Raw genomic sequence first — 25,212 nt, 5'->3', positions numbered from 1 at the left:
TTCTGCTGGGGGCTGGGGATAAAACAGTCTGGAATGTAGATACTTAAATAAAAACCATCATAGGAGATGACCACAGGACATTTGACTGGAATGGACATATCAGAATTTACATGACCACTTCTCTGGTCAAGCTTTTCTTGTTTTTACATTTTTTTTAAAACTAGTTTATTTAACTTTTATTTTAAGTGCATTTGCGTAAAGATATCAGATCCCAGAAAATTGGAGTCACAGACAGATGTGAGCTGCCATGTGGGTGCTGGGAATTGAACTCAGGTCCTCTGGAAGAGCAGCCAGTGCTCTTAATTGCTGAGCCATCTCTCCAGCCCCTTATTTTAAAATTTTTATTTCATGGTTTATTTGTTTTGAGACAGGATCTCACTATGTTATTCTACTGCACTGGAACTCACTATGTAGACTAGGCTGGGCCCGGAATTCTCAGAGGTCCGCCTGCCTATCTCTCCTAAGTGCTGGGAATAAAGGCATGTGCCACCACTGCCCGGCCGCTTACCTTACTACGACTTTGTCTTTCAATCTCAATATTAATTCACCCTGAGGAAATATTAGGTCCTGATGCTCGAAATTTCAGTCAAAAACGTAGGTCAAAGATGATAAGAGTTTATGATACATGTGAAATTATTTCCCAAAGTATTTGTGTCATTTTTTAATGTCACCTTCGATGCATTAGGGTACCAGTTTCACCTGGTTCTATAATATTTATTATTATGACTATCACCATTGTTCCCTTATTTTTATTATTATTACAGTGTGGAAAATCAAGTCCAGGCTCATCTGCTCTCAGGAGTGCATAGATGAACTGCCCCCACCCCCTGTTTTTGGTTAAACATGTTGGGGCTTTTTATTTTATTTTATTTATTTTTTCTTTTGGTTTTTCAAGACAGGGCTGACCTCAAACTCAGTGATTTGCTTGCCTCTGCCTCCCAAGTGCTGGGCTTAAAGGTCTGAGCCACCACCACTCGGCGTACTTCTCCCCTTTTAACCTAAGTCTGTATGCAGGAAATGAGAGACACAGAGGGTGAGAATTATGGTCTTCAGGAGGATGAGGGCTCTATCATTTCCTGTAGGATCTGGCAAGTCACCTGACAGCCCCGTGCTTTTAAAGGTGAGACTAGAGCTGAGGGATGGTTCAGTAGGGGAGCGCTTGCCGAGCATTTGCAAGGCTCTGGATTAAATCATTTCCCTGTGCAGAGAGGTGTGGAGTGGGGGGTAGGGGAGAGAAGTAGGGAGAGGAGAGAGAGAGAGTGGGGAGAGGGAGGAGTGTTGTGGAATATTGTTTTAACTATGTAAAGATATGTTACATTCGTTTATGCTGTGGGGTGTTACTATAACTGTGTGTGTTACATTCGTTTCTGCTGTGGGGTGTTACTATAACTGTATGTGTTACATTTGTTTCTGCTGCATTTGTTTAACAATGTAAGGATGTGTTACATCTGTTTGTGCTACATTTGTTTAACTATGTAAAGATGTGTTGCATTTGTTTCACCTTGCCTGTCTAAAACATCTGATTGGTCTAATGAAAACGGCCAATAGCTAGGCAGAAGAGGATAGGTGGGGCTGGCCTTCAGAGAGAATAGGTCAGAGGAGAACTCTAGGCTCAAGAGAGAAAGAGGAGAGAACAAGGGAGAAAGAAAGGGACATGCTTGGGGCCAGAAGCCAGGCAGCCACCAGCCAGCCAGACACAAAAAGCAGTACAAAAAAAAGATATACAGAAGGAAAGAAAGATAAAGCCCCGAGGCAAAACATAAATGAAGAGAAACAGTGAGTGGGACAAGTAAAAGACAAGGCCAAACATTAATAACTAATAAAAACTAATAATTAATTACTAATAACAAGTCTCCATGTCATGATTTGGGAGCTGGCTAGTGGCCTAAAAGAAAAAGGCTGATACAGGGGAGAGGATGAGGGGAAAGAAAAGAGAAGAGAGGGGTGGGGAGAGGAAGAAAAGGCCTGGTACGGGGAAGAGAGGGGAATGAAGGAGAGAGAGGAGAGAGAGAGACAGACAGACAGAGACAGAGAGAGAGACAGAGACAGAGAGAGAGACAAGAGACAGAGAGAGACAAGAGAGAGAATGGGAGTGAGGGGGGAGAGAGATAAAATAGTGTTATCTTCCTAAGTTTGGAAGATGCTTTAAATAGTATGAGCAGAGTGTTTAAAGATACAAACTCAGGGCCTGGAGGGTTGGTTCAGATGGATCAGCCCTTGCTGATATTCCAAAGAACCAGAGTTCAATTCTCATCACCAACACTGGGCTGCTCACAGCCATTTCCAACTCCAGCTCCAAGTGAGACACACTCTCTTCTGGCCTATCCAGGTACTTGCAGACATGTGTGCATCCTCACATACAGAAACAAACAGTTTTTTTTGTTTGTTTTTTTTAAGGAACTAACTCACTCCTTGATATTTTCCCCCTATGGTTGGTTTCTAGACTTAGAAGTTGCCTCCCTCCAAAAGAAGGAGGAGGAGGAGGAGGAGGAGGAGGAGGGGGGGGGGGGGGTGGAGGAGGAGGAGGAGGAGGAGGAGGAGGAAGAAGAAGAAGAAGAAGAAGAAGAAGAAGAAGAAGAAGAAGAAGAAGAAGAAGAAGAAGAAATTATTTCTCCCTTCTGTTTGTAAACCCCTTAATTAACATTATAGTCTGGCTTAGTTAGGTATACTTTACTTTGGTATCTTGACTAAAAAGGCAGTCGGCAGTCATGCATTAAGGTTTCTTGGTTGCACATTCAGTTCTTAAACATAAAAGGATGTTTTTCTGGTTTCCAAGGAGCCTTTCAAGTTGGGGCTGCACCATTTGACTGAACAGGGCAGGCCCTTGCCTGCTGCTGCTGGGTCACAGGAGTCCCTGTTCACAGGTCCAGAGATGTGCTGTGCCCTTGACAGGTGTGTTTGTCATAAGCCCAAGTGCCTTGCTCGCTTCAGTGCCCCTTTGCCCTTGGGTTCCCTGACACACCGGAGCATCCTGATCTAATGTCACATTTACTCGAGTCAATTAAGAGGTGTCTGTATCTTGTGACACACAAGTTCAAAGGAAAACTTCACCTTAACTGTGACCTAAAAGATATCCCTCGCCAACAAAGCTGCAGTCCTCCATGCCATGAAGATTATGTATGGTTTCCCTAAGGTATCATCACAAGATGTCCATCAGCAGAGTCAGCAAGACATCTGCAGCTCGGGCCAGGCAAACCTACCCGGCTGCTTGGCTGATGATACACATGTCCAAATGGACCTTCCAGATTCATACAGCCCCCCCCCCCCAACAGATGCCACAAACCTCAAGACCCTCCCAGCTCAGTCACCTGCAAGAAGACAGAAGACACAATGTCTGCGAAAACAAAATAAACATAAACATTGTTATTATTAATGCCTTGCTCCACCCACACTGAGGGGACATACAAGTGAGAATGATTTTTGAACGTGTCTGAAGATCTCTTTGAGGTCATCATTAAGGCATCTCATTTCTCAGCCAGTAAAAGAACTAAACATAGAGCAGTTCTGTAGCCACACTGACCCTTGATTAGTAGCTTGGGTTAGTAAATAGTAGTAGCTTATGATGGGGGGGGGGGGTCACGATCTGTTTGCTGTTTGACCCTTATTTTTAGAACTGGAATCTGTAAGAAGAATAAAAGCAAAGATAAGGGATCCTGTTATAGTCAGTTAGCTATCCTAGAGGAAGCCAGAAAGGGCTGGCAAAACAGCCGGAGCATAGGAGACCGCGAGCTCCCCTCCCCACCTGGAGCTGTGACTTACCTGGAAGCTCCACCCAGGCAGGAAAACCCTCCGCGCTTGCGCATTGCGCATTTCGTCAGCCCGCACCTGCTGGGATCTCCTAGCTGGCGTGGACTCTGTACAGTCACCTGGTGTCCCCAGCACAGGACACCCTGAGGCCTTTTTCCTACTCAGTCAGATGCCAGAGGGTGTGGCCAGCTTCAGTTACAGAATGAATAACAAAAACCACTTCACCTCCCCTGCTACGGCACACTGAGCTCCTCAGACTCCTGGCACACCACCGAGGGACTTGCGTAAGCTCTGGACCAACCAACCAACCCTCTGGATTTGCCAATCCGGAAGTGAAAACTCTGGTTCTTAGATGCCCATCCATGTGACTCTGTGTTTACTGCTGCTCCATCCTTACCGTTCCTGTCTTTCTTGCACATCTGTAGCCTTTCTATCAGAAAGACCCACAGCGTCATCACGCCCCTCCTCTTTGGGAGATGACACTGGGGAAATCCACAATTCATAGGGAACAACAACCACCCAAACACCACATCCTAGTCCAGAACGAGGACGTTCCTCCTATCCCATCTTCCTTGCTTTTAGAGACCTTCCCCCCCCACACCCCCCCAACTAGCAGATACCAGGTTGTACTCCCATGTCTAGATTCCAAACCACCGCTCCTAGCAGAGGACCACTTGTGTTTATCTGGAAATGCTGGCGTCCTTGTTCCTACCATCTGGTTATTCAAACATTTCGACCCACGATTTCCATGGGCTCATTGGGAGGCTTCCTCCATTCAAATGTGTTGCTGCCACAGGAGAGCCTTATTTTTCCATAACCTGGAGATTTAGTTGAAAACAGCCAGGTAAGAAAATGGTAATTTTCCAGGAAAGAAAGGCAGGCAGCATTCTTCTGTGGGTGTTCCCGGCTTGCCTTTCCCTACGGAAACATGTTATGTGGAGCCCAAGTCTACCATAGTTAATTCATCTCCAACTTTTGTTTGCTGCAGCTCTATCTGGTCTGAGGAGGGGATGTGATGAGAGCGGAATCCTAGCTGTGGATTGGCCGTGCCTGGTGCAAATCCCAGCACCCACCACAGCTTCCTTAAATCGAACAGGCCCGTGAGGTGGCTCAGACAGATGTCCTCCAGGAACAGAGGAATGTGCTCATGAGGACCAGGACAGTTGTTCCTGCCACATCTGAAAACAATAAAAAATTGATCACACTAATGAAAGGTCTGCAAAGAGATAAATGTTGGGTCTTAATTGAGTAACATACAGATTGCTACTTTTTTCCTATTAAAATCCCCCCCCCACTGGGTGGTGGTGCACACCTTTAATCCCAGCACTCAGGAGGCAGAGGCAGGCAGATCTCTGTGAGTTCGATGCCAGCCTGGTCTACAAGAGCTAGTTCCAGGACAGGCTCCAAAGCTATAGAGAAATTCTGACTCATTAAAAAAAAAAAAAAAAGTCCCCTAGCCAACACGGTAGTACATTGCTGTAATCTCAGGTTCTCAGGTATAGGCAGCCAGGTGAAGTTCCAGCCAGCATCTGCTACATACCAAGTTCAAGACCAACCTTGGCTACAGGACAGCCTGTCTCCAAAAAACAAAACCGTGTTCCCTATGGACCTTTTGCAGTGTTTCAAGTGGAACTCCATTTTATCATTGTAGTATATTTCCATTAAAACTGAAGTCATAAAAATGACATTATAGCTGGGCAGTGGTGGCACACGCCTTTAATCCCAGCCCTCAGGAGGCAGAGGTAGGTGGATCCCTGTGAGTTCAAGACCAGACTGGTCTAATAGAGCGATTTCCAGGACAGGCTTCAAAGCTACAGAGAAACCCTGTCTTGAAAAACAAAATGACATTATAATGACAGAATGAAGACTGTGGCTGCCTGGAACGGAGGGTACATGGAAGATTCGACAGTGAAGAGCAGGAGGACTCTTCAGGGTGAGGGTGACATGCTCTGCCTTGAGCACAACGGTGTTTACACGGGCATATATATTTGATGAGCATCACTGAACTCTATACTTAAAACTGCACTTTATTGTGTGTGAATTCTACCTTTGTGATAGGAATGTTCAGAAAGTCTAAAGCCTGAAAGGTGGTTAAATAAAGCCCATAGCAGGGGTATACTATATTTACAAACAATAGCAAATTCCTTCGGGGAGGAAAAGGAAGCCGAGCTGAAGGGAATGTTTTGTTTAACATTCCCAAACAGGACGCAAGGCGAGCAAACGTGATCACGTCCGCCTGCTGCAATTGTACTTTGCAGCTCGCTGTCATTTTCAGAAGGTCGAGTAGGTAATTTTGGTATTTTATAGATTATTGGAGAGCAACTACATCCTGTTTCCTGGAATGCAGGAAGGGCTGGGGTCACCTCGCCGCACACACAAACAACACAGTTCATAGGTCACTCGGGATGGGCCGTCTTGGAATTGAAACTGATGATGCCAGGCTTGGAGAAAAGGAATTGGTTGTCTTTTCAGATTGTCCGTTCCTAGCTCTGGGAATCCAAATCCCACAAAGCCGGTAGTCTGTGTGTCTTCGTTGCTTTCCTCTTACTGCAGCAAGGCTGCTCGAGGAAGCGTTGTTTTGGCTCATGGTGGGAAGATGCATCTCGTTGTGTGGGGAAAGTCATGGCAGCAAGGTGAGAGAGGGAGCTGTCCTCGCAGCCACACTCGGGAGCCAGAGGTGAACGCTGCTGCTCAGCTGCCCTTTCCACTTTGTCCAGGACCCTCAGCCCATGGAACGGTGTCACCCACGTTTAGGGTAAGTGTTTCCACTTCAGTTAACCTAATCAGGAAGCACCTCACAGATGTGTGTTTGTCTCCTGGCTGGGGACTGGTTCTAGATCCCGTCAAGTTTGCTGTCAATATTAACCGTCGCCCTAAGGAAAGTTTCCCCGTTACTATGGTGTCAAGAAGTATTGTCCTGATGGCCCATACTGTGCAAGCTTTAGGCACTGATTAAAATAAACTAAAAATAGGGGCTGGTGGGATGGCAAAGTATCTGGTGCACAGGCACAGGGGCCTGAGTTTGGATTCCCAGCATCCAGGTGCAGCTGAGCATGGGAGCACACGTCTATAACCCTAGCGCTGCGAGGGGGGCAAAGACCCATAGGTCCCAGCAGATCCCCAGGGATTTGCTGACCCAACCCGTGTTGCTAAAATGATGGGTTCAGTGAAAGAATATTTCAGAAAATAACATGGATAACAGTTGAGGAAGATGCCTGAACTGACTTCTGGCCTCCATATATACAGGCACAAGGAAACATGTAAGCATGCACACACATATATAACACACACACACAAATAATAATATTAAACTTCAAAAAATAAGCATCCTCTTATCCCTGGCCAACAACAACAACGACAAAATTCTATACTTTGGTGGAGGGCTTGGAGCAGAACAATAGGAGAATGTTAGTTCTGTCTGATGAGAGTCTGGAGAAAGCCAGGAAACAATGTTTTGGTTTTCTTGTATTGTACAGAGGCTGACGAAGAAGGTGCATGCTATAAAAGCAATGACCTTGCTCTTGGGACAGGAAGGGACAAGGGTCCTCCTCCATGGATGATCTGATGGCAGAGGGAACAAGGGACATCGCTTGGTTGAGGGGATAGACCTTAGACCCCCCTCCCCACACCCCTGTGTTCACTGTGTGTCCCAGGCAGTTCGAGCTTTGTTGAGGACTCTTTTAAATGAGCGCCTACTTGGGTACACAAGTCTTAAGCAAAAGTGAGCATTTGGCTAGAACTTGCTATATCCACATCAGCCATGATTTCAGTTTGTTACTGCAGGATCAGCAGACATGGCAAATACAGCCCACTGGGTTTTGTTTCACCCTGGATAGCAGCCTTGGTTTCTATCTGAACTCGACTGAACTTTTAACTAGAAATATCAGGCCCACAGCGAACTCTTTCTGGGACTAAGCACCCTCGCGTGATGAAGTATGACTACATATCACCACAAAGAGGGAATGGCCCCCAGCAGCCTGTCCCCAGCTTTCCTCTTAACAGACTCACTTTCTCCTGCCATTCCCTCATCAGTGACTATCCTTATCTTCCCACTCATGAAAACATGACCATTAGGACACCGCTAGAGCTCATTTTTGGGGGAATATATTTCACTGAAGAAACATTGGAAAGGATCTGATTAGATGCCATGTTAGCTGTTATTAAACTGCAAACTGTGGACGGGGTCTTGTGCTTCCTGCAGATGTTTTGCTTATATTTTGTTAATTCAGTGTGTGTGTGTGTGTGTGTGTGTGTGTGTGTGTGTGTGTGTGTGTGTTCGTGCCATGGTGCTTGTGTAGCATCAGAGGACAGCTGGCAGGAGTCAGTGTTCTCCTTCTACAGTGTAAGTCTTAGGGATTGAACTAAGGTCATCAGGCTTGGCAACAAGCACCTTTTCCTACTGAACCATCTCAACAGTCCTCCGGAGACTTCTAGGCTGGGCTCTTTTAGCCTCAAGCCATAAGTCATGGTTCAGTTCCATGGTGTGCTGGGGACTGCAGACCCTCAGACCCTGAATTTCTATGACCCCTTGCCTGCCGGAGTAAACAGCTTGTTTCCTGTGCTTGCAGCTGCTCTGGGCACGAGACCCTCATGAGTTCCTGATGGCAGGGGAGTGGTTTCTGGAGGGCTTGCAGCTGAAAATTCCCAAGAGCTAGGGTGTGGCTATTAGTCAAGGAGAGCCCTATATAAGCTGCCCTGGAACACAATAAAATTGGCATTCTTGGTTCAAGGATAACTCCCGCTCTGTGTGTGCATGTGTGTGTGTGTGTTTTAATCTCCAGCCCCTTGCCTGACCCACAAACCATCGGTGGTACAGGCATTATACTACAATGGCAGAGTGCTTGCCTAAGATACAGATGATGACCCTGAGTTCTATCCCTGGCACTCCCCAAACCATCCATCTTATTGTCACTGTTCTATTGTTGTGAAAAGAGTCATGACCGAGACAATTCTTATAAAAGAAGGCATTTAACTGGGGCTGGCTTCCAGTTTCAGAGGCTTAGTCCATTGTCATCAAGGCAGCAGGCAGACAGGTGAGGTGCCAGATATGTAGCTGAGAGCTACATCCTGACTCACGGGCAGCAGGGAGAGAGAGAGAGAGAGAGAGAGAGAGAGAGAGAGAGAGAGAGAGAGAGAGAGACCCAAAGAGAGACCCAGAGAGAGAGAGAGAGACAGAGCACAAGCCTGGGGTAGGTACCCCCAGCCCACCCCCAGTGACTTCCCAACAAGGCCACACCTACTCCAACAAGGCTATACCCCCAACTCCCCAATCCTAAATAGTGCCACTCCCTGGTGACTAAAAATAAAATATATGCACTTATGGGGCATTCTTATTCAAACCACCACACCACCCAAAGTAGAATATAGGTGATGATAATTGAAAAAGAATTCTGCAGTTCTGTGGAAGGAAGAAGTCTTCCTGGCATTAGCAGTCTCCAAATGAAGCCATGTGCAAGACTGTGACACGCCATGAGCTGTCAGAACATTCCCCCATGGCATCCCCTGGAGAGTGGATTTGATTTTACAGTAGCTACGGGCCTTAGCGACTGGCCCCCTTCTCCAACACTCTTCAATTCTCTATATGCTGTCAAGTTTTCTGGTCAGACTCCTTGGCTCAGTCTCAAGAGCTGCTTCCCGCATGACGGCGCGGGCTAAGCACCTCCTTTGCAGCCATTCCCACAACACTTCTGGTTTCTAAAGTGATGTTATAAACTGTCAAGTGACTCAGAAATCCCAGGAGCAAGCCCTGATGGAGTGCAGAGGGAAGGGATGACGTCACCGGAGGCTGACCCAGGGGAGGAGGCACATCTTTCAACACCTTGGCAGCGCTCCTGGCCTCACAGGAGCTCCTGGAAGTGATGTGTGTGCGGAGGCCTGGCTCACATCTGGCCCATCATCCCTCAGCTTGGCCCCCAACTCCTGAGGGATGGACAAGAAGAGAAAAATCAGGGAACCAAGCAGCGCATCCCCAACAAGAAACCAGGAGCCTGTTACCCCCTGGGAAATGGACTCAGATACTCCCAGTACCCTCCTCACCGGCACCAAGGAGACCGCCACCACCCTTCATCTCCCCAGACGGTCCTCTGTGATGCCGGACTGCAAACTCCACATCCACCTACAGCTCAGTCACTCTCGTGGTGGCTGTGACGCTCGCTCTGCAGCTGTAGCTGCGAACTCTGCATTGCATTTCACTGACCAATTCTGCTTGGCTGCCAAAGGCACATGCTTCCCCTTCCAGCGTTAGAACAGACAGGCCACTACCACACCATGAGGTGTCACATTCGAGCAGAAGAATCTACAGTCTGACACTCGGCAACAGATTTATGAAGAATTTTAACAGCAGTTTTCAGCCTGTGGGTTGTGACCCCTTTGTGGGCCGAGCAACCCTTTCTCAGGGGTCGCCTAAGACCATCCCACAGATCAGATATCGGCATTAGGATTTATAACAGTAGCAAAATTACAGTTGTGGAGTTGTAACAAAAATAATTTTACCGTTGAGGGTCACCACAGTTTGAGGAACTGTATTAAAGGGTCGCAGCAGCAGGAAGGCTGGAGACCCTCTGATCTGGACAGAATCATAAGGAAGGCCAGGAAATCGGGCCCGGAGCCGCTACAGTGTAAGATGGTACTCAAAGCCTCCTTCCCAGTCTACAAAGAACAGGTGCTGCTGCCACCCGCCAGTGAGACCAACGCCAATATGGCTGCCCTGGAGTTCTCAAGTGTTGCTCCACTGAACCACAAGAGGGGACCACTGCTTGGGTCTGCTCACAGAGGAGTCTCATGTTCATGACCTACCTGTAAAACATCTGGCCTGGAAGTCCCTAAAAATAGGATGAGCAGTCATAAATCTGGCACGTGCCTATCTCCTCCTTTCAGTCACCAGGGTCTGAAAACGGACAGGTCCTTTATATAGAAAGGCATGATTTCTGCACATACCTAATACACGCGCCCCTAAATACTTCATATCATCTCTAGGCAACTTCTAACGCCCAATGTGCTGTCCATCCTAAATCCGTAATTGCTGCGTCCATTAGGGCAAAAGACAAGAAGAGTTACCCACTCTCAGTATAGATATCATTTTTGTTTTTGTATTTTTGGTCTGTTCTGTGATTGTTTGAATCTGCAGCCAGGGAACCCACAGGTAGAATTCTCTGTCTTTCTCTGCCCCCACCCCCACTCCAGGGTGTGTGTGTGTGTGTTTAAAACCTTTTCTCGGTTGTTTCGAGAACAGGGGAGACTGTGCAAACACTGTTGCCTTGTTCCCGTCACCTCCGTCAGAACTGAACACACACACAGTGAATTCAAACAACGAGCTTCCCTTCTCTCGCAGTTCGAAAGGTCATAATTTTGGAATGGTCTCACTGGGCTTTAAGGAAGGTGCTCACAGACTAGAGACTCCGTTCCCTCACCTTCTCAGCCTCAAGACACTACCTGCTTCTTGTGGCCCACAGCCCGGTTTTGTTCTCTGGTTGTCCTGTCTCCATCTCCCAAGGACACTCTTCCCAGGGTGATCTCGTCATCCCAGGACACTGACTGAACACCCTCTCACTGTTCCTTCTGCACATGAGGTACACTGTCCCAGGGATTTATAACGCGGGTGTTCAACCGCAGCGCGTCTCAGGGACAGCCGGTTGACTGGCTGCACAAAGGCCTCTGTCCCCGCGAACTGACCATAGTTCAGAATTCCACCTCTCTCCTTCTTACCAATATCCCAAACTAAGATGCTGGTTCACCGTCAGACACCACTGAACAAACTAAAGAACTGTGCTGGCTAGGGCTTTGTCAACCTGACCCAAGCTAGGGTTACCTGGGAAGAGGGAACCACAGCTGAGAAATGCCTCCACCAGATTGACCTTTGGGAGCGTTTTCTTGATAACTGATGTGGTACCACCGCTGAACAAGGTGTCCTGAGTTGTCTAAAACTGAGCTGAGCAAGCCATTAGGAGCAAGTCAGTAAGTAGCACTTCTTCATCAGCCTCTACTTCCTGCCCCCAGGTTTCTGCCTTGAGTTCCTGCCGTGACTTCCCTCCGCGATGGACTATGGCCCCAGAGATGTAAGATGAAGTAAGCTCTTTCCTCCCCAAAGTTGCTTCTAGTCGCGGTGTTCTGTCTCCACAACAGAAACCCCAAGGCAAGTACCAGGTCATCTGTTAATTCCTGGTCGACGGCCCCGGTTCTTTAAGAGGGAGTTTCTGGTATTCTGAACCCCTGTGTACCACTGAGCACCCACGCTGGGAGCTGGGAGTCCTTACCAGAAAGCGAGCAGCAGAGGGAGGTGGGATATTGGCAGGAGCCGCATCTCCGGGACTCACGATTGCGCAATAGAACGAAGACTGTAGCTGGCTGCCCTACGAAAACTACAATGGCCACAGCCTGAAGGAAACTTTCTCCCTCGCGGTTTACACCCTGTTACCTGAGGACCAGATAAGACATCCCAGGATAGTAAGACCCTGGAGCCACACCCTGGACCTCCTAAGAAGAGGGAGCTGGGTTTTAATTTTTTGTTTGTTTGTTTGCTTGTTTGTTTGAGGAGGGGATTCTTCAACTGGCAGGTCTTAGCTCACATGATCCAAATATGCGCACTAGAGCGACAAGAAAAGGGGCGCACAGCTTCCACACAGAGCCCGGGTTTCCAGAAAAGTACCACAGAAGATGCAACCTAGACAATACACTCTTCTCTGGGCCTGACCACTCTTCTCCTAGTTTGAAATTGTATTTTGTTCTTGAAAATTCAAAAATATGAGGAAAAAGTCATGAGTATTTCCCGTCTCAGCTCTAGTGGTGACCTCTTAGCTCACTTAGCCTGCCTCCCACAGGACCCTGACTTCCTGGGAGTGTCACCCCAGGTCCTTGGGAAAATTGTGCCTTTGCTATCTCCCATCTAAACATGAAAAGCCTGAATAGAGTCCACATAGAGGTAGGCCAATTAAACAGGACGGGAGCGCCTCCCTGTGGTCCTCTAGAGAGATCGAAACAAAGGGTACTGGCGCCCTCTAGTGGCAAAAGAAGCTGCCTCCTGTGCTGGCCAAGATCCTGAACCGCCACCTCCTAATGACGCCTGCCTAGAATTAGGAGGAAAATGTGTGTTCCTTGTGCATCCTTAACACCGGTGAATTTAGGATACTTCGCTGCTGTGGGAGAGAATGTGTATATTTTCGCAACTGTCACCCCCCAGCGTCACAGACTTCATTTTTTCTCAGCTAGGTTAAGACCTGCAGGCATACTGTGAACCGGGTAGGAACCCGGGTCCTCAAGGCGATTCCTTGGGGGACTCACGCAGCTTTATCAGCATAGCTGTTCTGGAGAAATAAATAAAGGACACACTCCATCCCAAGCCAAGGAATCTGTGTGATCCATCCACACACTCACGTGGGGAGCCCATACATCTGCTGGCTCAGCAGTTTCTCAGGTCGAGGATGCCAACCCTGTAAAGCTTCAGTCAGGGAGAAAATATGCTCCTGTGGCACACACTGGGGAGGGAATCCTAGAAATGAAGGAAGTGCTTGCTTAGCCTTGAATTTTAATTAAAGTTTAAGAAGTGAAAATGGCCGGGCAGCAGCCAGTACTCAGGAGGCAGAGGCAGGTGGATCTCTATGAGTTCGAGGCCAACCTGGTCTACAAGAGATAGTTACACAGAGAAACCCTGTCTTGGAAAAAAAATGTGAAAATGACACCTCATATTCCTTAAGATGGCCATTACTAAGAAAGACGGACAATCAGTGCCGGAACTCAGTCCCTGTATGTGGAAATGTGGAATGTCACAGCTGCGTGGGGAAGGCAGTATGCTGTTCCGCAAATAAATAGATAAATAGTATTACTGCAAGCTGCATTTATTCCATGCCTGGATATAGAACGCCCAGGGTTAAAAGCGGCTCTCAGATATTTGCTCACGCACACAGACAGCAGTGCCGTTTACAAAAGCTAAGGCATGGCAGACTCAACTGTCTATCCTTGGTGAACAGGGCAAAGGGTTCCATTATCCATACAAGGGAAGACTATTCAACTTCAAAAATGATGAAGTTCTGATCCACGCTACAGGTAACCACCCCGAGGACAATGTAGTGCAGGGCTCAACATATATAACATACATAATCATTGAAACCATGTGGAACATGGAACGCAGGGCTCAACATATATAATATTCATAGTCACTAAAACCATGTAGACAGTGGAATGGTGGTTGCCAGGGTCTGGAAGAAAGGAGGTGACTTCAGATTGTTCCGTACCCAGTTTCCCTTTCCAGAGTCTCGATTACCCAAGAATCAACTCTGACTCACCAAAGAAATCACATGGAAAATGCCAGAAGTAAGTTTAGGTGTCAGATGGTTCTCCATTCTGAGGGCACAATCTTGCACTGCCCCACTTGGTGCAGCCCAGACGTTGTGTCCCTTCCGCCTGAGTATCCACGCTGTGTATATTACCCGTCTATGCTTCCCAGCCTTCTCAGCTTTACCAGATCAACTGGCCCGGTGCCACCATGTTTGTGTTCCAGGGAGCTTATCTGACTTACCAATAACCCGAAAGCCCAATAGCAGTGCTATAAAGGAGGTAGCAATGCTTAAACACTCAAGGACAGGTTATCCCTGATACCAGGTGCCAGTGCGGTTCAGCACACAGGGAAAAGTGTAGTGCACATTGGACCTAGTACATCTCATGGCTAATAACTGTCCGCATGGGATTGTTTCACCCAGGGGTGCTAGGAATTGAATCTGTGTCCTCTGGAAGAAGAGTGGGTTATAAAATTAGAAAAGGAAATGAAGTTAGGAGGGGGATGCTGTTGGGTGAGGAGGAGGCAGGAGTGGAGTGGGGAGTGGACCTGATCAAAAGCCATTATAGACATACTTAAAATTGTCACAAAATAAATTAAAATATTGTTGATATGAATAGATAAATAAACAGATGGTTCTTAACCATTGAGTCATCTCTCTAGCCCCAAGCACAGGGAATTTAAGAAACTCTGTGTATTTTCTGTGACCATCCTAAAATCTTTAACACTTTAAAAAGTTCTAGAAAGGGATAGGGATGATGGAGCCACCTCTGTCATACACGAAGGCTCTTACCACCACAGAGACTGAGCCTAAAGGTGGCTAAGTGAGGAGAAATCTTACTTTGTGTGTGTTTTGCTACAATTAAAAAATAAAAAAAAATAGCCATGTATGGTGGTACACAGTGAAATTAAGGGAATTGGGAAGTGGAAGTTAGAGACAGACAGACAGGAAGGAAGAAAGAAAGAAAGAAAGAAAGAAAGAAAGAAAGAAAGAAAGAAAGAGGAGAGAGAGGAAAGAGAGAGAGAGAGAGAGAGAGAGAGAGAGAGAGAGAGAGAGAGAGCCTGTTTTTTAGAAACTCCTGAGAAGACTGCTAAACTTTTAACTACGATTGTATCTTTTTCTATTTCCTTCCTTGGTGCAAAGTTTTGTTTCACGTGTGCATAGAGGCTTTTTTGTTTGGTCCACGAACCATAGAATGGTTCTGTCTTCCCAACGACCCCCCTCTCTCTTATCATCGTCCTGTTTGTCATGTAGTGATCCGTAATGGGGATCCAAGGGGGAATTACGTGCAGACCTGAGGCATCCTCCCTCTGTGGTTGCCTTCTTTTCAGCCCTGCCTCTCTTATTGTCCAGACACTCTGGCAGCCTCCAGCTACAGCTGTGGAACATGTTGGCTGTGACCAGCATTAGCTCCAGCACCCACAATCTGTCCCAGACGGTCTGCTCCCTGGGGAGAGCTGTAAAAAAGGACCCTGAAAAATTAAATTTCCTTCCTCTGGAGCTGGATACTTTCCTGTTTCTGCCTATTTTGGGTTGCTATATGCTGTTTGAAATGTTATGTTTTTGACATATTTTGTCCCGAGTTGATCACTCTTGTCTGTGGGAGGAGCTGGCTGACATCAACTACCCTGCCGTTGTTGAGTCTGTAAAACCCCTTAGTTATAGTAAGAGTTTTATCTAGACTTAAAACTATATTAAAATGGAACTAGCTTCCTTGGAAAATGGGGAAGAAAGAACGGAACCCAATGGCTTATGACACAGTTGCGTCAACCCCTTGTAAGCCTGACAGTTGTGGACATTGGCAGCGGTGGGGGAGAGATGGAATTCTTTCAGCATGGCCGTGATGGGCACTCCCGGGGTCTACAGATTTGTGCCCAGAGATGATTGCGCTGGCTATGCCACTCTCGGTGTGTCCTGTAGAGAAGCTTTGCAACCTAAATTCCCCTCACTCTGTGAGGCAACAGACGACACTCATTAGCCACCTGCTGTATTCCCTTGAGCTACAGACTAGACCTTTAATAAGGGAAGGCAGAGCCTGGAGCCATGGTGATGTCACAGATCTTCCCTTACTGCCTATGTATCTTGACTATTTGCATCCTTCACACTGGCGAGGGCTCGGTTTTGTCCAGTTTCCTTTCTGTTCCCCGGTGTTCTAGTTTCCTTTCTGTTGTTTTGATCTAGTTTCCAGTTTGTCGTTAACTGGGGGTTTCTATCCTGTCCAGTCCCACAGTTGTTCAGTTCCAAAGCAACACACAAGAGGCCTACATTAATTATAAACTGGTTGGCCTATTGGCTCAGGCTTCTTATTAACTAATTCTTACATCTTACATTAACCCATTATTCTTGTCTGTGTTAGCCATGTGGCTTGGTACCTTTGTCAGCTACAGATTCTCATCTTGCTTCCTCTGCAGCAGGGTGACAACTGCAGACTGAATCTTTCCTCTTCCCAGAATTCCCCTGTTCTCATTGCCCCGCCTCTACTTCCTGCCTGGCTACTGGCCACTCGGCATTTTATTGAACAAATACAAGAAACAAATCTTTACAGGGTAAAAGCATTGTCCCACAGTACACCCTGAAGAAAGCAACTTAGGGAAAGAAAGGGTTCATTTGCCTCATGCTTACAGACCGTGGTCCATCACTGAGGAAAGTCATGGCAGGAACTGAGGGAGTAACTTGAAGCAGGAGCTATGGATGCTGCATCCATGTGGTGGGCCGCTGCAGTCTGACTGCACCATGGTTTGGGGTTGGGACTTTTGTCCCTGGCTCATCCAGAGAGGGGGAGGAGCTGGAGATGGGATTAACCAATGAGGCCTATGGGATGAAGCCTTCATGAAAACCCAGTCTGCCTTCAGAAAGCCCTGACTAGCGTGTGACATCTTAGTGTGTCACATCTTAGTGTGTGAGAGGTTACTGAATCCTTGGCACTAGGAGAAAAAAAAAATCCTTAACCTGCACAATCCAGAGAGTTTCCAGGCTGGCAAAAGCATTCATGTGTCAGGAACAGGGTACCGGGGCAGAGACCCTTGGGCCCAGGACCGTGGCAGGCCTAGCCCTCCGCCCACCCTCACCTGGATGTTACTCTCTACCCCTTGTTGTCCTCTTTGTATTAAGTCAAGAAGCAATGTAGAGAGTCCCCTCTGCATTCCACAAACCGTTTCTCACCAGTTTTCAAACCCTAAGAGACAAGGAGAACACCCCATTTGTACTCAAGAGGTAAAAATATTAGAGATTTGAAATTGTCTCTGAATGAGGGGGTAGGTCTCAGGGGACCAAGCCCTAAATTTGGGGAATCTGCACTAACTCCAGGGAGTAGTGTTAGAATTGAACCCAAGTGTAGAACATCACAGTTGTTGGTGTCTGGATGGTCAGATAATTGGTTGTTAGTGTCAAAGTGTTCTGAGTAGAAGTGAGGCCTCCTGAGAGGAAGTTTGGTCACTGAGGACACTCTTAAGGGAGACGCTGGAATACCCACCCCTTCCTCTCTTTCTGCTGTCAGGCCACCACGCGTGAGTGGCACAGGTTTCCTCTGACACATGTCTTGGCCACCATGTTCTGTCTCACTACAGGCTCAAGGACAAATTACTATGGGTTCAAATTTCTGAAATTATGAACCTAAATAAAACTGTTCTCTTTTGCGGCTAATCATCACAGGCCTTTTCTCACAGCCCCTGAAAGAGTGTTAGCACACGCGGAAAGCATGGAGAGCCATAAACCGCACAAGCAAAAAGTGCCCGTGCTATTCTCAGCTTGTTTTAAGAAAGCAAGCCATTTGTCGATCCAGATAATTTGAGAACTGCTGGTTTAAGTGATTAAAATGACAAGAGCAGACTCCTTAAAAGAATACAGCCATCTTCCACAGAGAAATAAAAACATGCGGTTGTGTGGGGAAAATGATGGGAATGCAGCCGGGCGGTGGTGGCGCACGCCTTTAATCCCAGCATTCAGGAGGCAGAGGCAAGTGGATCTCTGGGAGTTCGAGACCAGCCTGGTCTACAAGAGCTGGTTCCAGGACAGGCTCCAAAGCTACAGAGAAACCCTGTCTTGAAAAACAAACAAACAACCAAAAATAAAAAATAAAAAGAGTTACTGGCAAAGCCCTATGGACTTAGACAAGTTTCTCTAAAATAGAATTAATTTTATCTGTCTACCATCTATTTATGTGTACATTTAATATACAAATATGCATACACATGCCCACATACATACATGTGTATATACATGTACACATGCACGCACACACACACATAATTATAGGCAGAAATTAGTAGACTGACTATAGAATCAGAGGTTGAGAAATCCTACAATGGTTGTCTGCAGGCTGGAAAGCCAGGGAAACCAACAGTTGCTTAGACTGAAAAGCTTAGAACAGTGGTTCTCAACCTGTGGGTCTTGACCCCTTTGGGGTCACATATCAGATACCCTGCATAACAGATATTTACATTACAATTCATAACAGTAGCAAAATTACAGTTAGGATGTAGCAACGAAAATAATTTTATGGCTGGGGGGTCACCACAACACGAGGGGAAAGGGTCAGAGCATGAGAAGTTAAAAACCACTGCCTTAGAAGGGAGGACCAACGATGCAGCCTCCGTCCCAGGACTGGAAAGACCGTGATGAGCAGCTGGTGCAAGTCCGCCTTCAAAGACTGAAGAGCTGGATTTCCCAGGCGCCACAACGGAAACCATGGCTGTTCCAGGAGCAGGGAGTACGCATACGCATGAGCCTGCCCCCTTCTTGGCCTTTCTGCTCCTTTCAGGGCCCTGTCCAATTGCACAGTGATGTCCTCCTTTAGGGCAGTTCTTTTCCATTCATTTTGCTGGTCCACATGTCAATCATCTCCTGGAATACCATAGAAGACACATCTCAGAAGGAGGCTTTGCAGATTTCCTAGATATCACTCACAGCAGTGATGTGGATAACCAGGATTAGCTACCATACCCTAGCAAGGAAAGACTCGCTTTGGGGTATCTGCCTTCATGACTGATGATACCTAGGGTTACATGGTTAATGTCTATCTCAGGCTGGGGTTCCTGGCAGTGTGGTTCTCTTCTCTGGAGCCCGCCTATTCGGTCTATTCTGACAGAATGTGGTTCTGTGTAAATTAAAAGGAAGGACTTCAGGTAATGCAACGTCCACTATAACTAAGATCCATTTACTCGCCTCTTCTTTGATGTCTCACGAATGTCCTCAGACATTCCTTCCAAATCCCTATTTAATAAAATTCTCAAGGAAAGGCTGAGGCTAGAGGGTCAAGAGTTCAAGACCCGCCGTGGCAACATAATGAGACCCCTACAGAAGTCTCAAAAAGAAAATTACCCAAAAGGGGCACTAGAAAAAAAAGAAACATAGAACAAAAGATGAACACATGCCTTTTCTTCTACTTTTTTTTGTATTTTATATTTTTCTACAAAGCCTAAACATTTTTAAAAGAAAACAAGTACTTAATTTTTAAAATAGCTGCCACCAAAAAAATAAATATGTAGCTAAACTGTAGCGCAATTTCTAATTGATCTTAATAATAAAAATCCAAAGTCAGATATTAGGGGAGAAAAGCTGAAAGATCAGAGAAACAAAGCAGCCAGCCACTAGTTCTTACCTCTACGAAATTCTCAGACCAAATGGAGTATCCTGTCTCTACAAGTCCTCAGAATGAATGTCTTGAGCTTCTGTCTCCTCCCCCTTTCTATTCCTCTCTCCGCCAAGCCCTATCCCTTCCTGTCTCTACCCCCCTAGTGCTGGGTTAAAGGTGACTCCCAAGTACTGGGATTAAAAGTTTGGCCCACTTCCACCTGGCTCTGTTTCTCTTTGAGACTGGATCAATCTTGTGTAGTCCAGGGTGGCTTTGAACTCACAGAAATCCATCTACCTCTGCCTCTTGTATGCTGGGATTAAAGGTATGTGCCACCATTGCCTGGCCTCTATGGCTAACTAGTGGCTTAGCTCTGCACTCTGATCTTCAGACAAGCTTTATTTGTTATAGCACAAACCAAATATCTCCACACTAAACATTTTATAAAAGTCCGACAAAGAAAGCACTGCCCAGAACCATAAGATGCTAAATTTTAACTGTGTGGCAGGTCCATCTCAGCCAGCAGTCCTGAAGCTGTCATGGATGTTGGACCATCTGGGCCATTGCTTCATGGGGTCTTATTTGATCAAACCATATTTGCTCGCAAGGAATCCACAGCTTTCTATCCTCTGTGGAAACAAAAGCAGAATCTCTTTTCCAAAACAACATATCCTTGGACCCAAATTTTGAGTCAAGAGATATGTTTAGTTTAACAGCCTGTACAATTAAATGTCAAAAAATTCAAAGAAAACACAACAATATACATAATCCAGACTCTCTGTGTATTTTCCATCTTTAAATGGCTTATTTTTCTTTACTCCTTTGATCTATGACTGTCTATATTCTGTCTCTTTAAAGACTTTGTTTTATTTTTAAAACCATCTACTTGTTTTTATAACTATATATATTCTTTTTCCCCTCTTTCCCAAGCCTACATACATTTATCCAACACTGTGACCCATTCAGAGGTCTTTTTCATCTGAATCTGTCTTTATTGTGTATCTGCAATCATTTCTGACCAGGAGTGCTTTTTAAAAAAAAAAAAAAAAAGCTAAGCAGGCATAGCTAGAACTAAGGATGCCCTGCCCAGTCCAACATGGCAGAGCCAGCTCTGTGAGCCATGCTCTCTATCCCAGCTCCAGGGACACAGGGGGTCTATGCTGCCATTAAACAACTTGGAGTATTCTGCTCACAAACACCATTTAAATGCTCCTTAAAGAGCCAGAGTTCATGCTACCAGCACAAACCAGAAAGCCACAGTTTTTAAAAGCAGCTGCACAAGTTTTTTTTTTTTTTTTTTCTGCTAATGCTGAATCAGGAAGCCTTCTCTTAGAGGAGCTGTACCTCTGCTTGCTGCCAGCAAACAGAGCCTATCTGGAAAAAAAAATGTGGCCACCAAGAAGCTGCATTTGGCTCCCATTTTTGTAGGTCTAGAAGCCCTCCTTTATTTTTCTTAAGCATTTTTTTTTAGATCTTATGTGGACCCATGCCCCAGACAGTGGGCACCATTTTGTAGGCAGAGACTGCTTGTTCATATCCCAGCTGCCCAGACCTGAAATAACCACACAGAAGCTATATTAATTAAAACACTGCTTGGCCTGTTAGCTTAGACTTCTTATTAACTAACTCTTACATATTAAATTAACTCATTTCCTATTATTAACTCATTTTCCTAGTATTTTACTGGTAAGGTTCTGGGGCCTCTGTCTCCTTCAGCAGCTGTATGACGTCTCCCTGACTCTGCCTTCTTTGCTCCTCTATCTCTGCTTGGAATTCCTGCCTTGCTCCATTCCGCCCTGCCATAGGCCTAAGTAGCTTCTTTATTCATTAACCAATAAAAGCAACACATATACAGCACTTCCCACACCTGTATAATTAATGTCCCTGTAAAAGAAGAGGTAGATTTCAGACCTAGGTTCCCTGATTCTATGCTGTCTGCCAGGTAGACATCATGGGGGGCGGCACCATAAAAGGTGCTAGCTATAAACCAGAACACAAGCCCTCTCCAGACAGTAAGCCTGCTCAGGTCTTAATCTTGGGCTTGCCAGCCTCCAGAACAGGGAAAACAACGAATTTCTATTGTTCTAAGTTAACCTGTCTCTGGTGGTTCATTATAACAGCCTAGACAGTCAGAGACAGTGGCCCTTATGTGTCCAATGAGAGTCCTGTTCAATAGAGTAGCCACTATCAAAGCACAGCTGGGCTCTTTCAAGTGTGGTGAGCACGCTGGAGGTCTGGAACTTCCGGTCACAGCTTCCAGATGGCACCGTTGCTGTCATTGATAAGGGCCACCTGTGCTGGGTAGAGCAGAAGGATGACGGGAAGGGTGGGAGGGGCAGGAGAGCGGAGCGTGCTACAGTCTATCATTTCAATGCCAAACAGAACACAATGAAACACTAACCTCAAGTAGAGAAGGAAGGCAGAGGAAGGAAAACAGCTACAGTTTGTTTAGTGCCTGCGCCATCCCCGACCCTTATTCCTCTGTAATCTGTTCTCTGTTCCTCCGAAGGCTATCACACTGTTCTTACACAGATGAGGCCCATTTCTGGGTTAGGAACTGCAGCAGACAGGTAGAAGACAGAGATTTCAGATCTAGGTTCCACAATTCGATGCTGTCTGCCAGGCAAAACTAGCTTTCTCAGTCGTGTTAAAAAAAAAAAAAAAAAAAAAAAACCACTCAATACACTGAGCTTAGGCCATGGAGACAGAAATCGGTTGGTGGCTGGCAGGTCAGGGGGAGGGCCTGGAGAGCAGCTTCTCAGTGTATACAACTGCCTTTTATTTTTTGAGTGATGGACTGTTTTTTGCAACCATGCAAGCCAGCTCTCCACAAACCGAATTCACCAAATACCTTGGATTAAAATGACTACTTTTTCTGTTTTTTTTTTTTTTAAAAAAACTATTTTATTTTTTACATATACAATATTCTGTCTGTGTTGTGTGTATGTCTGCAGGCCAGAAGAGGGCACCAGACCTCATTACCATGTAATTGCCGGGAATTGAACTCAGAACTTTTGGAAGAGCAGGCAGTGCTCTTAACCACTGAGCCATCTCTCCAGCCCCTCCTTTTTCTGTTTTTTGAGACAAGGTTTCTCTGTGTAGCTCTGGCTGTCCTGGAACTTGCTCTGTAGGCCAGGCTGGCCTTGAACACAGAGATCTACCTGCCTCTGTCTCCCAGGTGCTGGGATTAAAGTTGTGTGCCCCCCCCCCCACTGCCTGGCCTTTTTNCCTGCCTGGCCTTTTTTTTTTTTTTTTTTTTTTTGGCAAGGTCTAAGGTAGCCCAGGCTGGCCTCGAACTTGCTAAGTAGATAAGGATGACCTTGAACTTCTAGCGACAGGATCACACACAGAGGCAAGCAGGGTACTGAGGATTGAACCCACCCAGGGCTTCCTGCAAGCACTCTGTTCCCCAGCCCTACAATGACAATTTAATGGTATGTGAATTTCACAGTAATTAAAGGAGAAATAAAGCTACGGAGATACTGACAAGAATGACAAATTGCTAACAATTTCAAATCACTCCATAGTCCCCAGATCCTGCGATCACAACCCCACCCCCACCCCCACGCTGAGCAGATTCTCGGATCTCAATGCAATTTTATCCCCATTCCCATTACCCAGAGCTCCCCAAGTCTCTGAAGCACTCTAGAAAATCAATCAGGAGAATGCTCACGATGTTATATTACTTTAGACTTTATTTAGACTCCATTTTAAAGTGCGTGCAGCCCGGGGGAGGGGAGGCCGAGGACCTTGAAATTACAAAGCAAATACCCACCCCCTGTTCCCCTGCCACTGCCAGGCAGCAAAGAAAGGGAAAGGCACTACCCAACTTCAAAAGTCAATGTCAGGATGATGTTGTGGTCTCCCGAAGCACCGAGCAGGCCTGGACCTTCTGCACACAGAGTATCTCTTTAAAACCCGGGGAGGTGCCCAATGCACGAGGGGGACGGCCCTGGCACGGCCCAGGGGCGGAGCCAGACCAATGGGTGTGGCCCCATTGGGGGCGTGTCCTGGGCGTGAGCGGACCGGGGCAGTGGGCGGGGCCGGCGCTAGCCCTGGAGAGGCTCTCCGCCCGCGGCGTAAACTCAACCCTGCGCCGCGGCGGAGCAGGTGAGCCGAGGGCGGGGGCTGGGTGCGTGCGGCCCAGTACCTGTCACTGATCGCGGGTAGCCAGCAGCATGGAGATCCCGAATGCAGCGAGGCCCTTCTTGTGCATGCCCCTGACCGCTGCGGTCTCGGCCCCGTCGGGGTACTCGGGTCCGGGCTCCAGGCTGCGGCCCCGGCGGCGATCGCGGCCTCTTTGGCTGGCGCGGGGGCGAGGAGAAGGCGCCGGGGAGGCGGCAGTGCGGCCGGCCCAGAACCTGGGCTAGGCAGGAGCGTAGGAAGCGGCCCTGGGCCTCTGGTGTCCTCAGCGTCCCATACTGCGTCCCATACTGCCTCGGAAGCCGTAGGCAGGGTAGGCGCTGAGCGAGGTGTTAAAGGGCCAGTGCACGTGGGTCTCACAACTGTATTGACCATGCATTTTGGTCCCTGTTACCTAGGACCTGACCTGGTCCACCTGGTCTCTGCTACAGATGTCGAGGGAGTGGGGACTTCTTGCGTGAGGAGCGGAGCGCAGGATAGGGCCCGAGGCTTGCTCTGAGGTTGGCATTCTGTTACCAGCGATGTTTGGATGGTTTCTAAGTCTCTTACAGCAGTGGGGAGACGCCCAGAATCAAGCCTTTGAAGCGGAAGGGGCTCAAAAAGCAAGATCCAGCTGCCACAGAATTTTACTGATGGAGAAACTGCGCCTAGGGCTGAGGATGCAGTTCTATGGTGGAGTGCTGGCCAAGCAGGCATGAGGCCCAGGGAGGAAAGGGAGGGTGGGGAAGAACAAACTCCCAGAACTAAAAAGTACAGTTGCCCAAGGTCTCCTAGATAAGATACAGTAGAGCCGGGCTTACAGCCTGCTGCTTGGGCCTCTACTCCTGCCGTTCAGACCCTAGTCCTTTGCTAGTTAGATGAAATCTCTGCTTAGGCCTTCGTCTTTAAAGGGACAAGCTGTGGGTGAAATAACTGTATCCGTTTACAGATGGAGAATACAAGTCAGAGCAGATGCAGACCCACTTAACTCAAAATGGACAGCCGTCCCCAGAATAGTCTGCTGGGGACAGAGACTCCGGCATCCAGAATGGATATACCTGATGTTTATATAGCCCCTCTGTGGACACCTGGGCCTCTCAGGCCTTCAGCCAAGACTTCTGGCAGTAATGAAAGGTTCTGCATAAGCTGCTCCAGGTGTGCGAGGCTCAGGTTCCCCTTTGGGGGTAGGTGGCTTTGTGGGAGCCGGGAACAGTATCAGGTCCTGTGTTTTTATTTGGCGAAGGGGCCAGTGTCTTGGCTTCAGGCCAGAGGTGGCCATCCAGGTTCATTCCCTAACTAGAATCAGGCTGGCAGGGATAGAGAGGTGGGGTGGCAGAGGTGCAGGATGGCATGGGAGCTGTGCCAGATTTGGAGAACTATATCCTAATATCCAAATATAGACTGTATGCATTTGTATGTGGAAATGAATGTTCCTACCTGAGGGGAGACAGACCAGGATGAGGGATGCTGCCAGAGGCCACTGCTTGCTCTGTCTGATGGCCT

General features: G+C 47.1%; 1 protein-coding gene and 1 long non-coding RNA gene across 6 annotated transcripts in view; one reads left to right on the top strand and one right to left on the bottom strand.

The window, feature by feature from the left end:
• The first annotated feature begins 6,232 nt into the window (after positions 1 to 6,232).
• Psen2 (presenilin 2) overlaps positions 6,233 to 25,212 on the top strand; it is a 40,943-nt gene continuing 21,963 nt past the window's right edge. The window contains exons 1-2 of one of the 5 annotated variants that reach the window (XM_050143085.1): positions 6,233 to 6,502; positions 11,743 to 11,878. The gene's annotated coding sequence lies outside the window, so the exon portion shown is untranslated. Of the gene's footprint in view, positions 6,503 to 11,742; positions 11,879 to 23,607; positions 23,698 to 25,212 lie in introns of those variants that run through there. The other 4 variants (XM_050143084.1, XM_050143083.1, XM_050143079.1 and 1 more) reach the window with 4 other exon arrangements.
• On the bottom strand, positions 15,191 to 23,615 carry LOC126502219 (uncharacterized). The gene is made up of 3 exons (XR_007591864.1): positions 23,418 to 23,615; positions 21,989 to 22,144; positions 15,191 to 18,857 (listed from the first exon to the last, which is right to left on the bottom strand). It is a non-coding gene; the product is annotated as an uncharacterized lncRNA (long non-coding RNA).

The sequence above is a fragment of the Alexandromys fortis genome, unplaced genomic scaffold (assembly GCF_014885135.2).
Source record: "Alexandromys fortis isolate MF-2015 unplaced genomic scaffold, M_Fortis_MF-2015_v1.1 scaffold_51, whole genome shotgun sequence".
Taxonomy (NCBI): Eukaryota; Metazoa; Chordata; class Mammalia; order Rodentia; family Cricetidae; genus Alexandromys; species Alexandromys fortis.
The sequence above is the reverse complement of the archived record's forward strand: the minus strand, read 5'-3'. Positions and strand labels throughout refer to the sequence as shown.